A 17,607-nucleotide genomic window follows, 5' to 3' on the forward strand; every position below is an offset into this window, starting at 1 on the left:
ACATATTGGATATTAAGAGTAAATGAACAGAATGTGAAAATTCCGTAAATTTAAAAAAATTAATTTTACTTAACATTTTTCGCTGTATGTCTATTGATAGTATCACAATGAATGTCATTTAATTCTGACCAGGATGGCCAATATTTCCATATATTTTTATACCCTCCACCATAGGATGGGGGTATATTAACTTTGTCATTCCGTTTGTAACACATCGAAATATTGCTCTAAGACCCCATAAAGTATACATATTCTGGGTCGTGGTGAAATTCTGAGTCGATCTAAGCATGTCCGTCCGTCCGTCCGTCTGTCCGTCTGTCCGTCCGTCCGTCTGTCCGTCTGTCCGGCTGTCCGTCCGTCTGTGGAAATCACGCTAACTTCCGAACGAAAAAAGCTATCGACTTGAAACTTGGCACAAGTAGTTGTTATTGATGTAGGTCGGATGGTATTGAAAGTGGGCCATATCGGACCACGTTTACGTATATCCCCCATATAAACCGATCCCCAAATTTGGTTTGGGGAGCCTCCCGGAGCAGCAAAATTCATCCGATCCTGTTGAAATTTGGTACGTGGTCTTAGTATACGGTCTCTAACAACCATGCAAAAATTGGTCCATATCGGTCCATAATTATATATAGCCCCCATATAAACCGATCCCCAGATTTGACCTCCGGAGCCTCTTGGAGGGGCAAAATTCATCCGATCCGATTGAAATTTGGTACCTGATGTTAGTATATGGTCTCTAACAACCGTGCAAAAATTGGTCCATATCGGTCCATAATTGTATATAGCCCCCATATAAACCGATCCCCAGATTTGACCTCCGGAGACTTTTGGAGGGGCAAAATTCATCCGATCCGGTTGAAATTTGGTACCTGATGTTAGTATACGGCCTCTAACAACCATGCAAAAATTGGGTCATATCGGTCCATAATTATATATAGCTCCCATATAAACCGATCCCCAGATTTGACCACCGGAGCCTCTTGGAGGAGCAAAATTCATCCGATCCGGTTGAAATTTAGTACGTGGTCTTAGTATACGGTTTTTAACAACCATGCAAAAATTGGTCCATATCGGTCCATAATTATATATAGCCCCCATATAAACCGATCCCCAGATTTGACCTCCGGAGCCTCTTGGAGGGGCAAAATTCATCCGATCCGATTGAAATTTGGTACCTGATGTTAGTTTACGGCCTCTAATGACCATGCAAAAATTGGTCCATATCGGTTCATAATTATATATAGCCCCCATATAAACCGATCCCCAGATTTGACCTCCGGAGCCTCTTGGAAGAGCAAAATTCATCCGATACGGCTGAAATTTGGTACATTTTGTCAATATATGACCTCTAACAGCCATGTAAAAATTGGTCCATATCGGTCTTTAGTTATATATAGCCGATGACTTATTACACAAAAATTGGTCCATATCGCCAAAAATAATCTACCAAAACTTTATTTCCATAGAAAATTTTGTCAAATTTTATTACTATAGAAAGTTTTGTCAAAATTTCATTTCTATAGAAAGTTTTGTCAAAAGTTTATTTCTATACAAATGTTTGTCAAAATTTTATTTCCATAGAAAATTTTGTCAAAATTTTATTTCTATAGAAAATTTTTGTAATCTACCAAAACTTTATTTCCATAGAAAATTTTGTCAAATTTTATTACTATAGAAAGCTTTGTTAAAATTTCATTTCTATAGAAAGTTTTGTCAAAAGTTTATTTCTATAGAAATGTTTGTCAAAAGTTTATTTCTATAGAAAATTTTGTAAAAAATTTATTTCTGTAGAAAATTTTGTCAAAATTTTATTTCTATACAAAATTTTGTCAAAATTTTATTTCTATACAAAATTTTGTCAACATTTTATTTCTATTGAAATTTTTGTCAAAATTGTATTGCTATAGAAAATTTTGTCAACATTTTGCTTCCATAGAAAATTTTGTCAACATTTTATTTCTATAGAAAATTTTGTCAAGTTTTTATTTCTATAGAAAATTTTGTCAAATTTTTATTTCCATAGAAAATTTTGTCAAAATTTTATTTCTATAGAAAATTTTGTCAAGGTTTCATTTCTATAGAAAATTTTGTCAAAATTTTATTTCTATAGAAAATTTTGTCAAACTAGATTATATACGTATTTAATCGGCCTTTTTTTGTTTAATATATACCCCGTATGGGCTAACTTACAATTTAGAAGACAGTGTTAAAAAGTTTTACGATACCTTGCCATTGGCAAGTGTTATCGCAACCCAAGTAATTCGATTGTGGATGACAGCCTTTAGTAGAAGTTCCTACGCAATCCATGGTGGAGGGTACATAAGATTCGGCCTGGCCGAACTTACGGCCGTATATACTTGTTTTTGTCTTTTATGGACAAAAACGTAACGTCTTGAGATGGATGGATTTGCTATAATAACATCCTTCTCTTCTTTGATATTCCATATAGCCTTGGAATAACTCTTTATCGTGTGATTTAAGCTTATACGAAAATCGATTACCTTATAAGTTTATTGAAGTTGTACCAAACCAATTTATTCCTATGTATATTTCTTCGTTCTGTTCCCATTGAATACAGACGAGTTCATTCAGAGTTTAGATATTGAAAATTATGGTTATTAAATTACCGATAAGATTGAACATTTTGCTAGAAATTGAAAATTTTCCACACGAACGACATTTGCTCCTACCACAAAAGTTCTACTGGTGTATGTAGTTTGATTGCACTCTTACATATATTATCTTGCTTACAATACACTCACATGCATATATCAAAGAAATCGTAAATCCGTTTGTATGCAAAGATTTGCAAAAATTTCCAATTTATGCATCATAAAGCTTAAAATGTAAAAGGATGTATAAGAAAATCTAGTTAAGTATATGGAAAATGGGTTTCAAAGTGCTTGAAAATTTAAGGGAAAGCATCCAATGTACACTAAAAAAAAGCACTTCCAAATAATTTGATATTTCGTTAGGGATTTTAGTATTGATTTGATTTATTGGTCTTTAATCCAAAAATGTCATCTCTCAAATAATCTAAAAATTAATTATTTTTCTACTTAGATATTTGTCTAATTTTTTTGCGTTATAATTCGCCAAAATATTGGGGAAATTTTTCATTAAGGTTGTCGGGGATATATTTAATAATTTTGGATAATAAATTCCTAAAGGACTTTATGGATTTATTTTCACAATTAGATATGACCCCAATTTTGAGAATTTTTATGCCCTGCGCCACACAGTGCAATAGGGTATTATAAGCTAGTGCATTTGTTTGCAACACCCAGAAGGAGATGCCAGTAATACTCAGGGACAGCTCCTGAATCGATCTAGCCATGGCCGCCTGTCTGTGAACACATTTTATGGAGACTTATATAGCCATTTGATTGGGGATTTATTTCAACTATTGGAAAAATAGGTCCCCAGCCAAAAATTGGAAGTTCTTCCAAAGGCACAACTTTAAAAGCACTTCCAGATGATACACTTCAAATGATGTTCTTTATTTTAACTACCCAGGAAGTTATTTTAATTCAATTTTTTTATAACTTGGGTTTTTTCATACTTCTAATGGGTAATTTTAACTTTTTATGCCCTCCACCATAGGATGGGGGTATATTAACTTTGTCATTCCGTTTGTAACACATCGAAATATTGCTCTAAGACCCCATAACGTATAGATATTCTGGGTCATGGTGAAATTCTGAGTCGATCTAAGCATGTCCGTCCGTCTGTTGAAATCATGCTAAAGGGTGATACGGTCAAAATTTGGTCAATATAAACTTGACGTATTTCTTAATCCACCGCTGAAAAACTTTTTGGTGTTCGGTCGTAGCAGGAATCGAACCCACGACCTTGTGTATGCAAGGCGGGCACGCTAACCATTGCACCACGGTGGTGTGTGTAGAATGTTGCTCCTATTTTGATTTTGGAATTCACTCTTCAGTTGTCAAAACGCCGTCCAAACAAGAAGAGCAGCGTATCAAAATTTTGCTCGCGCATCGCGAAAATCCGAGCTACTCGCACGCAAAGCTGGCAAAATCGCTAAAAGTTGCCAAATCAACCGTTACAAATGTAATTAAAGTGTTTGGGGAACGTTTGTCGACAGCCAGGAAGTCTGGATCGGGGGGAAATCGAAAACCGAAAGCCGCTGAGACGACAAAGAGAGTTGCCGGTAGTTTCAAGCGAAACCCTAACCTCTCTCTCCGAGATGCCGCAAATAAGCTGGGTGTATCGTCTACAACCGTGCATCGAGCCAAAAAACGAGCCGGACTATCGACTTACAAGAAGGTAGTGACTCCAAATCGCGATGATAAACAAAATACGACGGCCAAAGCGCGATCCCGGAGGCTGTACACGACGATGCTGACGAAGTTTGACAGCGTGGTAATGGACGACGAAACCTACGTCAAAGCCGACTACAAGCAGCTTCCGGGACAGGAGTTTTATACGGCAAAAGGAAGGGGAAAGGTAGCAGATATTTTCAAGCACATAAAACTGTCAAAGTTCGCAAAGAAATATCTGGTTTGGCAAGCCATCTGTACCTGCGGCTTGAAAAGCAGAATTTTCATAGCTTCCGGGACTGTCAACCAAGAAATTTACGTAAAAGAGTGTTTGAATAAACGTTTGCTGCCTTTCCTGAAGAAACACGGTTGTTCCGTACTGTTTGGCCGGATTTGGCATCTTGCCATTACGGTAAAAAGGCCATGGAGTTGTACGCCGCCAACAACGTGCAGGTGGTTCCCAAGGACAAGAACCCTCCCAACACGCCAGAGCTCCGCCCAATTGAGAAATACTGGGCTATTGTCAAGCGGAACCTAAAGAAGACCAAAAAACTGCTAAGGACGAGCAGCAGTTCAAGCAAACTGGCTTTCTGCGGCGAAGAAGGTGGACAAGGTGGCTGTACAAAATCTGATGGCAGGTGTCAAGCGTGAGGCCCGGCAATTCGGATTTGGAAACGCGAAAGCCTAACTGAATATTTTTCCTGAATTTTATACTAATTGAACTTGAAAAAGAAATTTAATTTGATTTTTTAAATAAACGATTTCACCGATTTACACGCGTTTTCCCTTGACCAAATTTTGACCGTATCACCCTTTATTCCAAAACAGGAACTTGTGCCAAATTTGAAGGCGATTGGACTTAAACTGCGACCTAGACTTTGATCACAAAAATGTATTCACAGACAGACATACGGACGGACTGTCAGACGGACATGGCTAGATCGATTCAGGGGCCCACCCTGAGCATTATTGCCAAAGACACCATGTTTCTATCTCGTCTCCTTCTGGGTGTTGCAAACATATGCAATAACTTATAATACCCTGTTCCACAGTATGACGCAGGGTATAATTATAAAAATTATTTATTTGACAAAATATCTTAGAATTTTTTAATTTATATCCAAAACATTGAATTCGGATTACACCTAAAAAAGTGATGCAAATTCAGTGCAACGGCTGTTGAAATGGAGGACTTCCGTCTTATGACAAGCCCATGTTAAATTCATCGCTTCTGCGTCAATTTAGCACCACTTCCGGATCAAAAAGGAACATCTTCATTACTTTTTTGGCGACGCTTTTTTGCTGGGGTCCCCAATTACAATTTGTTTCATTTTTGATTTTCAGGCTTAATTTCATGAGGACGTGATTCGTGGCGTCCGAAGACATACAACTTTGACGGAGGAACACGAATTTCAAAAATTCGTGTTCTCAATTTAATACAAACAAGTACAGCACTAAGTTCGGCCGAGCCGAATCTTAAATACCCACAACCATGAACCAAATATTAGGGTTTCCTTTGAAATTTCAGGAGGGCTTGAGGACTTGAGGACATTTCCCGAAGATAAATTTCAAGATTTCACCTATGAGGACTATATCAGATTCTGGATTTATAAGAACCATTTTTGTTTGAGTTTTAGAGGAATCATTAACATCTCTTGTAAGTGTGCAAGAAAATTATAAAATAACGTCTTGATTTGAAATCATTGAGTTTCAAGCAATTTTCATGATCAGTGCGCCTTCTACACCCTCAAGAAGTGAAGTTGGTCTATATGGAGGCATTACCAAATGGACCGATAAAAACTTAATCCGATACACGTTTTTGTGACCCTAAAATACCATAATATTTACAATTTCAGGCAAATCAGATAAAAACTACGGTTTCTAGAAACCCAAGGAGTTAAATCGGGAGATCGTTCTTATGGGGGCTAAACGAAAATATGGACCGATACTCACCGTTTTCGGCACACCTATTTATGACCCGAAAATACCTCTAGATTTCCAATTTCAGGCAAATAGAATAAAAACTTCGGATTCTAGAAGCCCAAGAAGTAAAATCGGGAAATCGGTCTATATGGGGGCTATACCAAAATATGGACCGATACTCACCATTTTCGACACACCTCTTTCTGGTCCTAAATTACCTCTAGATTTCCAATTTCAGGCAAATTGGATAAAAACTACGGTTTCTATAAGCCCAAGACCCCAAATCGGGAGGTCGTTTTATATGGGGACCATACCAAAACATGGACCAATACTCAGAATTTTTGGCACACGTATTTGTGGTCCTACAATACCTCTAGATTTCCAATTTCAGTTAAATTGAATAAAAACTGCGGTTTCTATAAGCCCAAGAAGTAAAATCGGGAGATCGATCTATATGGGGGCTATACCAAAACATGGACCGATACTCAGAATTTTTGGCACACGTATTTTTGGTCCTATAATACCTCTAGATTTAAAATTTCAGGCAAATTGGATAAAAAGTGCGGTTTCTATAAGCCCAAGAAGTAAAATCGGGAGATCGGTCTATATGGGGGCTATACCAAAACATGGACCGATACTCACCATTTTTGGCACACCTTTTTATGGTCATATAATACCTCTAGATTTCAAATTTCAGGCCAATTGGATAAAAACTTCGATTTCTATAAGCCCAAGACCCCAAATCGGGAGGTAGGTTAATATGGGGACTATATCAAAACCTGGACCGATATAGTCCATCTTCGAACTTGACCTGCCTGCAGACAAAAGACGAGTTTGTGCAAAATTTCAGCACGATTACTTCATTATTGAAGACTGTAGCGTGATTACAACAGACAGACAGACAGACGGACAGACGGACATCGTTATATCGTCTTAGAATTTCTCCCTGATCAAGAATATATATACTTTATGTAGTCGGAAATCGATATTTCGATATGTTACAAACGGAATGACAAACTTATTATACCCCCGTCACCATTCTATGGTGGTGGATATAAAAATTGGTTTATATCAATAAGGGTTGATATAATCTTCATATAATATGGTCTTTCGATTTAATTTCTTAATAGTGGAGAAGGGGCACTGATCATCGAAAACTAGGAAACTGGAAGCAAAAATTCCAAATTTTACTTCTCGTGTTCATTCGAGTAAATCGGGCACAAATCTATGTTTCAAATCACATAAAAGGCATTATTTCATTGTATTTTCTTGCTCGCTTAAACAATGTGTTTGAGATTCCTCTAAAAGTCAAACAAAAAATTGTTATTATAAATCCAGAAATTGATGTAGTCTCCATATATAGAGACATTATTTTCGGGAAGCTCACACCGATGTCCTTGGGAGAGTATCTCTTAAATTCTATATTTTTTCAATTACAAAAACAAAATGTTTGCAAAGAAAAGTATTATATTTGCATATACTAAGTGCCACTAACCAAAACTGAAATGAACTGAAAAATATTTTTGCATCATCTTCCAGGAATCTAGTGGGTATCGAAATTGTTCCCGAAGAGCTTAAACTCAGACTTCAGAGGTCGTTTACAAATTACCAGCTAGTGCAGAAAACATATTTTCATGATTGTCGTAATTGGTAAAGGCAAATTATTTTCGATGCTAAGCCGATAGCATAAGCTGCTAGTTATTTTAGTTTAGACATTTTAATAAATAAATAAATTTTCGACGGTTTAATATAAAAATTCCCAAGAATTTCCCAACTTTATAACTGTCTAATATGACATAGCAAAAATAAAAACAAACAACAAACTTAACTTAATTGTATTATCACAAATATTTCATAACTTTAGTTTTCTATTCATTTCATTATCTTCATTTTTTCATAAATATTGTAAATGTATCATACCTTAACTTCCAAGATGTACGTACAGCTTTTCCATTTATCCATAAATTTAACATTAAATATGAAGTTCGTTAGTGATACCAACATTCCAGCAACAGAAAAGAGCCATTCGTAACGTTGACTTTATCCTTAGGGATTTAAGCTTTTAGTTCTTCATACATATTTAAAATGTTGCAAGAGATGAAATTTTTATTTATCATAAATATTCCCTCAACATTTTTGTCACTTTTCATAATTATTATTCATTGGTTGGAGAATGGGAGTTCTGAAAAAAAAATTATAATAAAGAAATAAAGATGATAAAAATAGTGAAAAACATTGACATATGAAGTCACCTAAGAGGGAGGATTAAATATATTTGATAAATTTATTTTAACTTATGGTAGACCATTTTATTTTTATTTTAATATATAATTTTTATAATTTTTTATAACGTAGTAATTTTATATTTGTTTATTTCGAAAAAAATAAAATAATTGATATCAATCCACTTTTTTTCTCAACATCGATATAAACAATTTGATCATTTATACGAGCAGTAGGTGAGAATATTTTAAGCAAATTTTGCAAAACAAATACTTCGTTATATTTAAATATAATATAATAAATTAATATATTTTGAAAATTGTATGAAGTGAAAATTTAATATCCGTAATTTTTGTTCTGTTTTCACTTCCTGTCATCACAAAAACAGCTAAAAAAATAAATATTCACGCATGACTAGGCATTGTCTAAAACAACAAGTAAGTACTCGTAAAGTGGAAAGTCGAGCGCGGCCGACTATATCACACCGTCAACCAACCCTACTGAATTAGTAAACATAAGCATTTGTGAGGTATCACTGACAAAGTTTTGCACACTTGAAGTGGTAAATAAGATTATTTTGTGCCACATTTGGTGACGATCGGTTAGCAAAAAAGCTTAATGTTACCCTATTCCTATGAAAATGAAATCCATCGCCTCTTGTATCGTATTAGAATTGCGCTAGACCACGTGAGACCCTGTCCATAGGTGAGATTCTCGAACCCATATCAAGGGCATTCCACCGTTTCAAATTAGCATTAGTCCAAATTGGATCTATCTATTGAAGTGAAAACAAGTATATACGACCGTAATTTCGGCCAGGCCGAAGCTTATGTACCCTCCACCATGGATTGCGTAGAAACTTCTTCTAAACACTGCGATCCACAATCGAGTTACTTGAGTTGCGGTAATGCTTGCCGATGGCAAGGTATCTTAAAACCTCCTAACACCGTCTTCTAAATTGTAAGTAAGACCATACGTGGTATATATTAAATAAAAAACAAGTATATACGGCCGTAAGTTCGGCCAGGCCGAAGCTTATGTACCCTCCATCATGGATTGCGTAGAAACTTCATCTAAACACTGCCATCCACAATCGAATTACTTAAGTTGCGGTAACGCTTGCCGATGGCAAGGTATCTTAAAACCTCCTAACACCATCTTCTAAATTGTATGTAAGTCCATACGTGGTATATATTAAATCAAAAAAGATCGATCCAATACGTATATAATTCAGTTTGACAAAGTAGACATAAAATTTTGACAAAATTTTCTACAGAAATAAAATTTTAACAAAATTTTCTAAGAAATAAAATTTTCACAAAATTTTCTATAGAAATAAAAATTTTGACAAAATTTTCTATAGAAAGAAAATTTTGACAAAAATTTCTACAGCAATAAAATTTTAACAAAATTTTCTATAGAAATAAACTTTTGACAAAATTTTCTATAGAAATAAAATCTTGGTAGATTATTTTTGGCTCGAGTGGCAACCATGATTGTGAACCGAATAAAATTTGAACAAAATTTTCTATAGAAATAAAATTTTGACAATGATGAAAATTTTATTATGAACCGACTAAAATTTTAACAAAATTTTCTCTAGAAATAAAATTTTGACAAAATTTTCTATAGAAATAAAATTTTGGTAGATTATTTTTGACTCTAGTGGCAACCATGATTATGAACCGATATGGACCAATTTTTGTGTGATTGGACCAATTTTGGTATGGTTGTTAGCGACCATATACTAACACCACGTGCCTAATTTGAACCGGATCGGATGAATTTTGCTCCTCCAAGAGGCTCCGGAGGTCAAATCTGGAGAATGTTTTATATGGGGGCCATATATAATTATGGACCGATATGGACCAATTCTGGCACGGTTGTTAAAGATCATATACTAACACCATGTTCCAAATTACAACCGGATTGGATGAAATTTGCTTCTCTTGGAGACTTCGCAAGCCAAATCTGGGGATCGGTTTATATGGGGGCTATATATAATTATGAACCGATGTGGACCAATCTTTGCATGGTTGTTAGAGACCATATACCAATATCATGTACCAAATTTCAGGCGGATCGGATGAAATTTACTTCTCTTTGGGGCTCCGCAACCCAAATCTGGGAATCGGTTTATATGGGTGCCATATATAATTATGGACCGATGTGGACCAATTTTTGCACGGTTGTTAGAGACCATATACCAATACCATGTACCAAATTTCAGCCGGATCGGATGCAATTTGCTCCTCTTTGAGGCTCCGCAAGCCAAATCTGGGGATCGGTTTATATGGGGTCTATATATAATTAAGGGCCGATGTGGACCAATTTTTGCATGATTATTAGAGACCTTATATCAACACCATGTACCAAATTTCAGCCAGATCGGATGAAATATGCTTCTCTTAGAGGGTCCACAAACCAAATCTGGGGATCAGTTTATATGGGGTCTATATATAGTTAAGGACCGATATGGACCAATTTTTGCATGGTTGTTAGAGACCATGTACCAACATCATGTACCAAATTTCAGCCGGATCGGATGAAATTTTGTTCTCTTTGAGGCTCCGCAAGCCAAATCTGGGGATCGGTTTATATGGGGGCTATATATAATTATGAACCGATGTGAACCAATTTTTGCGTGGTTGTTAGAGACCATATACCAACACCATGTACCAAATTTCAGCCGGATCGGATGAAATTTGCTTCTCTTTTAGGCTCCGCAAGCCAAATCTGGGGATCGGTTTATATGGGGGCTATATATAATTATGGACCGGTGTGGACCAATTTTTGCATGGTTGTTAGAGACCATATACCAACACCATCTACCAAATTTCAGCCGGATCGGATGAAATATGCTTCTGTTAGAGGCTCCACAAGCCAAATCTGAGGGTCCCTTTATATGGGGGCTATACGTAAAAGTGGACCGATATGGCCCATTTGCAATACCATCCGACCTACATCGATAACAACTACTTGTGCCAAGTTTCAAGTCGATAGTTTGTTTCGTTCGGAAGTTAGCGTGATTTCAACAGACGGACGGACGGACGGACATGCTTAGATCGACTCAGAATTTCACCACGACACAGAATATATATACTTTATGGGGTCTTAGAGCAATATTTCGATGTGTTACAAACGGAATGACAAAGTTAATATACCCCCATCCTATGATGGAGGGTATAAAAACGATTAAATACGTATATAATTCAGTTTGACAAAATTTTCTATAGAAATAAAATTTTGACAACATTTTCTATAGAAATAATATTTTAACAATATTTTCTATAGAAATAAAATTTTCACAAAATTTTCTATAGAAATAAAATTTTAAAAAAATCTATAGAAATAGAGTTTTGACAAAATTTTATTTCTATAGAAAATAGAAATAAAATTTTGACAAAATTTTTTATAGAAGTAAAATTTTTACAAAATTTTGTATAGAAATAAAGTTTTGACAAAATTTTCTAAAGAAATTAAATTTTACCAAAATTTTCTATAGAAATAAAATTTTGGTAGATTATTTTTGGCTCGAGTGGCAACCATGATTATGAACCGACATGGACCAATTTTTGTGTGATTGGAGATCGGCTAAATATAACTATAGACTATATAGACCATATACTAACACCACGTTCAAAATTTGAACCGGACCGGATGAATTTTGCTCCTCCAAGAGGCTCCGGAGGTCAAATCTGGAGAACGGCTTATATGGGGGCTATATATAATTATGGACCGATATGGACCAATTCTGGCACGGTTGTTAGATACCATATACTAACAGCATGTTCCAAATTTCAACCGGATCGGATGAAATTTGCTTCTCTGAGAGGCTCCGCCAGCCAAAACTGGGGATCGGTTTATATGGGGGTTATATATAATTATGGACCCATGTGGACCAATTTTTGCATGGTTATTAGAGACCATATACCAACACCATGTACCAAATTTCAGTCGGATCGGATGAAATATGCTTCTCTTAAAGGCTCCGCAAGCCAAATCTGAGGGTCCGTTTATATGGGGGCTATACGTAACAGTGGACCGATATGACCCATTTTCAATACCATATGACCTACATCAATAACAACTACTTGTGCCAAGTTTCAAGTCGATAGCTTGTTTCGTTCGGAAGTTAGCGTGATCTCAACAGACAGATGAACGGACGGACGGACATGCTTAGATCGACTCCGAATTTCACCACGACCCAGAATATATATTCTTTATGGGGTCTTAGAGCAATATTTCGATGTGTTACAAACGGAACGACAAAGTTAATATACCCCCATCCTATGGTGGAGGGTATAAAAAGTCCTCCTAAATAAATTGTGGTCAATTTTATCATCCACCATAGGACGGGCGTGTATTAACTTTGTAATTCCGTTTGTAACACATAGAAATATGGGTCTAAGACCCTATATAGCATATATATTGTGGGTCGTGGTGAAATTCTAAGTCGATTTAGCGATGTTGGTCCTTCCGTCTATGGAAATCACGCCAACTTCCGAACTAAACAAGCTATCGACATTGAACAAAAAATTGTTATTAATGTTTGTCGGGTGTTATTGCAAATGGGCCATGTCGGATCACTTTTACATATAAACCGACCGCCAGATTTGGCTTGCGTAGCATCTTTGAGAAGAAAATTTCATCCGATCTCGTTGAAATTTGGTACGAAGTGTTAGTATATGGTCTCTAACAAACATGCAATAATTGGTCCATATCGGTCCACAATTATTTATAGCCCCCATATAAACCGATCCACAGATTTTGCTTGAACATACAGGAGGGGAGGAGCAAATTTCATCCGATCTGGTTGAAATTTGGTATGTGATGTTAGCATATGTTCTCTAAGATATAGGTCCATAATTATATATACCCCCAGATTTTGATTTGTGAATGCTTTGGTGAACCAGATTTTATCCGATCGATATGCCCTTTAAACACCGTTCAAAAATTGCTCCAAATCAGTGCATAATTTTACATATAGCTCCATATAAACCGATGCTCGGATTTGATTTCCTGATCCTCTGGAAGGAGCAACTTTCATCCGATCCGGTGGAAATTTGCTACGTTCATATATGAATATGCCCTCGAAGAGTGTTACCGTTGGAAATTTTGGAAACGTCGCAAAAAAGTCACATAATGATAAAAAAAAGTCGCTAAATTTGTGAGGTCTTTTTATTACAAAAAATTTTCTATAAAACAACACAAAAACAATAAATGAACAGTCCCTTTAACATGAAAAGATATTTACCAACTTATTGTAAGATAAAATCCAGTAAGACGTAAACTTACAAGAAAGTAAAAATGATTTTTTCCTTTGCTAAAATTAGCAGAAATATAAAAAAAAATATTTATTTTTTATACTACACTTCTAATTGACTCTGTGAAGTATATTGCACGTATGATTTGTTTATGACAAACTCTTACAAGTTTTTACTGGCAACAAAATCTCTAGCAAAAACTTGCAACTTCTCTATTTCTCAAATGTTACATTTGATGTCTCTCTGGCTCCCTTTTGCTGGAATTTTGCAATAAACGAACGACTTCCAGTAAAAATTTGTGATAATTATAAAAAATTATTTGGTACTAGAACGGATCTAGTGGATGAAATGCTATGTAATAAAACAACGACTGAACAAACCAGAATACCGTGTAGGTTAGGTATCGTTCTTAGAGAAGTTCTTAGAGATAATTATAAAAAACTATTTGGTACACTGGTAGAAAAATGTTTCGTACTATTAACGAACGGGCTTCGTTGATTATTTTTCGTTAATATTACGAAATTTTTCGTTATAAGAACGAAAGTGATCGTTAATACAACGAAATCAATCGTTAAAAGACAATTTTGTGTTTTGGTTTTTCGTTATATTAATGAAACCTGTTTCGTTAATATTACGAATATTAACTTTGTATTTTTTTCAAAAACTAGAATAAATTTTTTTTCCAAGATGAAATTATTATAATCATTTGCACATAGAGAGTAACTTTTGGAAACTTTTAGCCCTTAAAATAGTCGTTTTATATACTTCGAAACTGGAATTGAAAATTTCACTTATAAAACGAAAGCGATCGTTAATATAATGATATGAATCGTTAAAAAATAAATTTTAAATTGTTATATTTCGTCATATTAATGAAATATGTTCATTAATAATATGAATGGGAGTTTGAGTATTTCTGCCTCTCCGTACTCTCTCTCTAAAACGTCTCTCCATACTCTCTCTAATACATCTGTAGCGTCTATGTAATTTGTACATACACATCTAAGCATGGCAGTAAGCATCTTTGCGTGTGCGTCTTGAAAAACAAACGGTAAAAAGTTCAACAGAAAACTAGTCTGATGGGCAAACCTTAACAACATTTACGTTCTTTTCGCTGAAGAGTGCACAGGCTTATTACAGTTTCGTTGTGAATAATAAACATAGTTAAATTGGTGTTTTTTGTATATTCGCAAGAAATTTAGTGTAAATTTTAAATCTTTAGTGAAAATGCCAGGGGGAAGTGAACTTTCAGATGAAGAAGGCGGAACAATTGCCGTAATGAACCTTGATTGCAAAAATAAATTGGACAAAAGGACACGGCGATACGATTATCATTTTTTGGTCTTAGAAATTAGAGGCTTTTTTTCTTAAGTGAAAGTCACACTATATGATTACAAATTACTTAATTTATCAATAAATATTATTTCCTACTGTACGAGTATATAAATCCTATTTCAAAGATCTTAACAAAAAATAATAATGGTTGGGTTTCATTAATACAATGAATGATTTTCGTTCATACAACGTATAAGCTACATCCATACAATGAATAAATTTCATTCATACAACGAATAATATTCGTTAATGCAACGAAAAGGCTACGTAATAGCAACGTAATTATTCGTTAATACTACGAAATGTATTCCATAAAGGGTTTCGTAAATATAACGTAAAATTACGTTGTTATAACGAAATGCTACGTTGGCTGACTTTTAATGAAGAATTTCGTTAATACAACGTAGAAATTCATCGTATTAACGAAACTTTTTCTACCAGTGTACTAGAACGGATCTAGTGGGTGAAATGTTATGTAATAAAACAACGACTGAACAAACCAGAACACCGTGTAGGTTAGGTATCGTTCTTAGAGAAGTTCTTAGAGAAGTTCTTAGAAAAGCTTTGAAACACTCAGCATCTACCGATGAAACACATTTTGCTGTTTGGTCGAAACTGGGGTTGAATCCATGGCCAAGGAGGGCCATTGCACAACGGTGCTTCCCAGGTTAGGTGCACGGCGATGAATTCCCATTTATAAAAATTGCTTCAAATTAAAGCATTTCCCTTTTGTGCGACTTTAGTCGCATGCGTGCGACTGAAATCGCACATTTTGCATATTTTAGAAAAGTCGCACAAAAAGTCGGATGACGTCAGAAAGGTCGCCAAATGCGACTAAAGTCGCACAATGGTAGCACTGTCCTCGACTGTCCTATACAAAAATTGTTCAAAATCGGCCCATAATTATACGTAGCCTCCATATAAACCGTTCCCAGTTGACTTCTGAATCCTCTGAAAGGAATTTTCATTCGATCCGGTTGAAATTTGCTACATGATTTTGGTATATGACCTGCCCTTTAATAACCATACACAATTTATCGAAATGGATCCATAATTTGTAACAATCCACCAGTTATGGTCCTACTTTTCCTGAGAATGGCTGATTCCTTCCGTCGGACGTGCTCGATGAGAGTTATTTCCTATTATAAAAACCATGTTTGGTCTAGTTACTAAAATGATCTAAACAGTCTTGTCCATAATTATAGGATGTCCTACTAAAATTTCATATTAAAATGATCTAAACAGTCTTCTCCAAAATTATAGGATGTCCTCTCTATTTGTATGGTTTATATGCACCTTTCAAACTGTTCAGCAATTCATCTCTAATTCATCTTCTTGTTATTGAGCTTAACATTGAATGGAGCAGCTCATAAATAAATAAAAGAGATCTACACTATTTATACCCTGCGCCACACTGTGGTATTATAAGTTAGTGCATATGTTTGCAACACCCAGAAGGAGACGAGATAGACACATGGTGTCATTGGCAAAAATGCTCAGGGTGGGCTCCTGAGTCGATATAGCCATGTCTGTCTGTCCGAGAAACACATTTTTGTAATCAAAGTCTAGGTCGCAGTTTTAGTCCAATCGACTTCAAATTTGGCACAAGTATGTGTTTTGGCTCAGAATAGAACCCTATTGATTTTGGAAGAAATCGGTTCAGATTTAGATATAGCTCCCATATATATATTTCGCCCGATATGGACTTGTATGGCCCCAGAAGCCAAAGTTTTAGCCTAATTTGCTTAAAATTTTGCACAAGAAGAACAATTAGTACTATAGTCAAATGTGCCAATTTTTATTGAAATCGGTTCAGATTTAGATATAGCTCCCATATATATCGTTCGCCTGATTTACACTCATATGACCACAGAGGCCAATTTTTTGCTCCGGTTTAGTTGAAATTTTGCACAGGGAGTAGAATTATCATTGTAGCTATGCGTGCCAAATTTGGTTGAAATCGGTTCGGATTTAGATATAGCTCCAATATATAGCTTTCGGCCGATTTACACTCATATGACCACAGAGGCTAATTTTTTGCTCCGATTTAGTTGAAATTTTGCACAGGGAGTAGAATTGGCATTGTTGCTATGCGTGCCAAATTTGGTTGAAATCGGTTCAGATTTAGATATAGCTCCCATATATATGTTTTTCTGATTTCGACAAAAATGGTCAAAATACCAACATATTCCTTGTAAAATCGCCACTGCTTAGTCGAAAAGTTGTAAAAATGACTCTAATTTTCCTAAACTTCTAATACATATATATCGAGCGATAAATCATAAATAAACTTTTGCGAAGTTTCATTAAAATTGCTTCAGATTTAAATGTTTCCCATATTTATTTTTTACTAACATTGTGTTCCACCCTAGTCCATTAGCCGACTTAAATTTTGAGTCTATAGATTTTGTAAAAGTCTATCAAATTCTGTCCAAATCGAGTGATATTTAAATGTATGTATTTGGGACAAACCTTTATATATAGCCCCCAACACATTTGACGTATGTGATATTATATCGAAAATTTAGATCTACAAAGTGATGCAGGGTATAATATAGTCGGTCCCGCCCGAC

The 17,607-nt window shown here is 35.3% G+C and overlaps 1 long non-coding RNA gene across 1 annotated transcript in view; it reads right to left on the bottom strand.

Annotated features, from left to right (window-relative positions):
- Positions 1-17,607, bottom strand: part of LOC142224234 (uncharacterized) — a 63,646-nt gene that overhangs the window by 18,185 nt on the left and 27,854 nt on the right. The window contains exon 2 of the long non-coding RNA XR_012719085.1: positions 8,130-8,391. This is a non-coding gene — a long non-coding RNA (uncharacterized LOC142224234). The remainder of the gene's footprint in view (positions 1-8,129; positions 8,392-17,607) is intronic.

This window comes from Haematobia irritans, chromosome 2, assembly GCF_050003625.1.
Source record: "Haematobia irritans isolate KBUSLIRL chromosome 2, ASM5000362v1, whole genome shotgun sequence".
Classification (NCBI taxonomy): Eukaryota; Metazoa; Arthropoda; class Insecta; order Diptera; family Muscidae; genus Haematobia; species Haematobia irritans.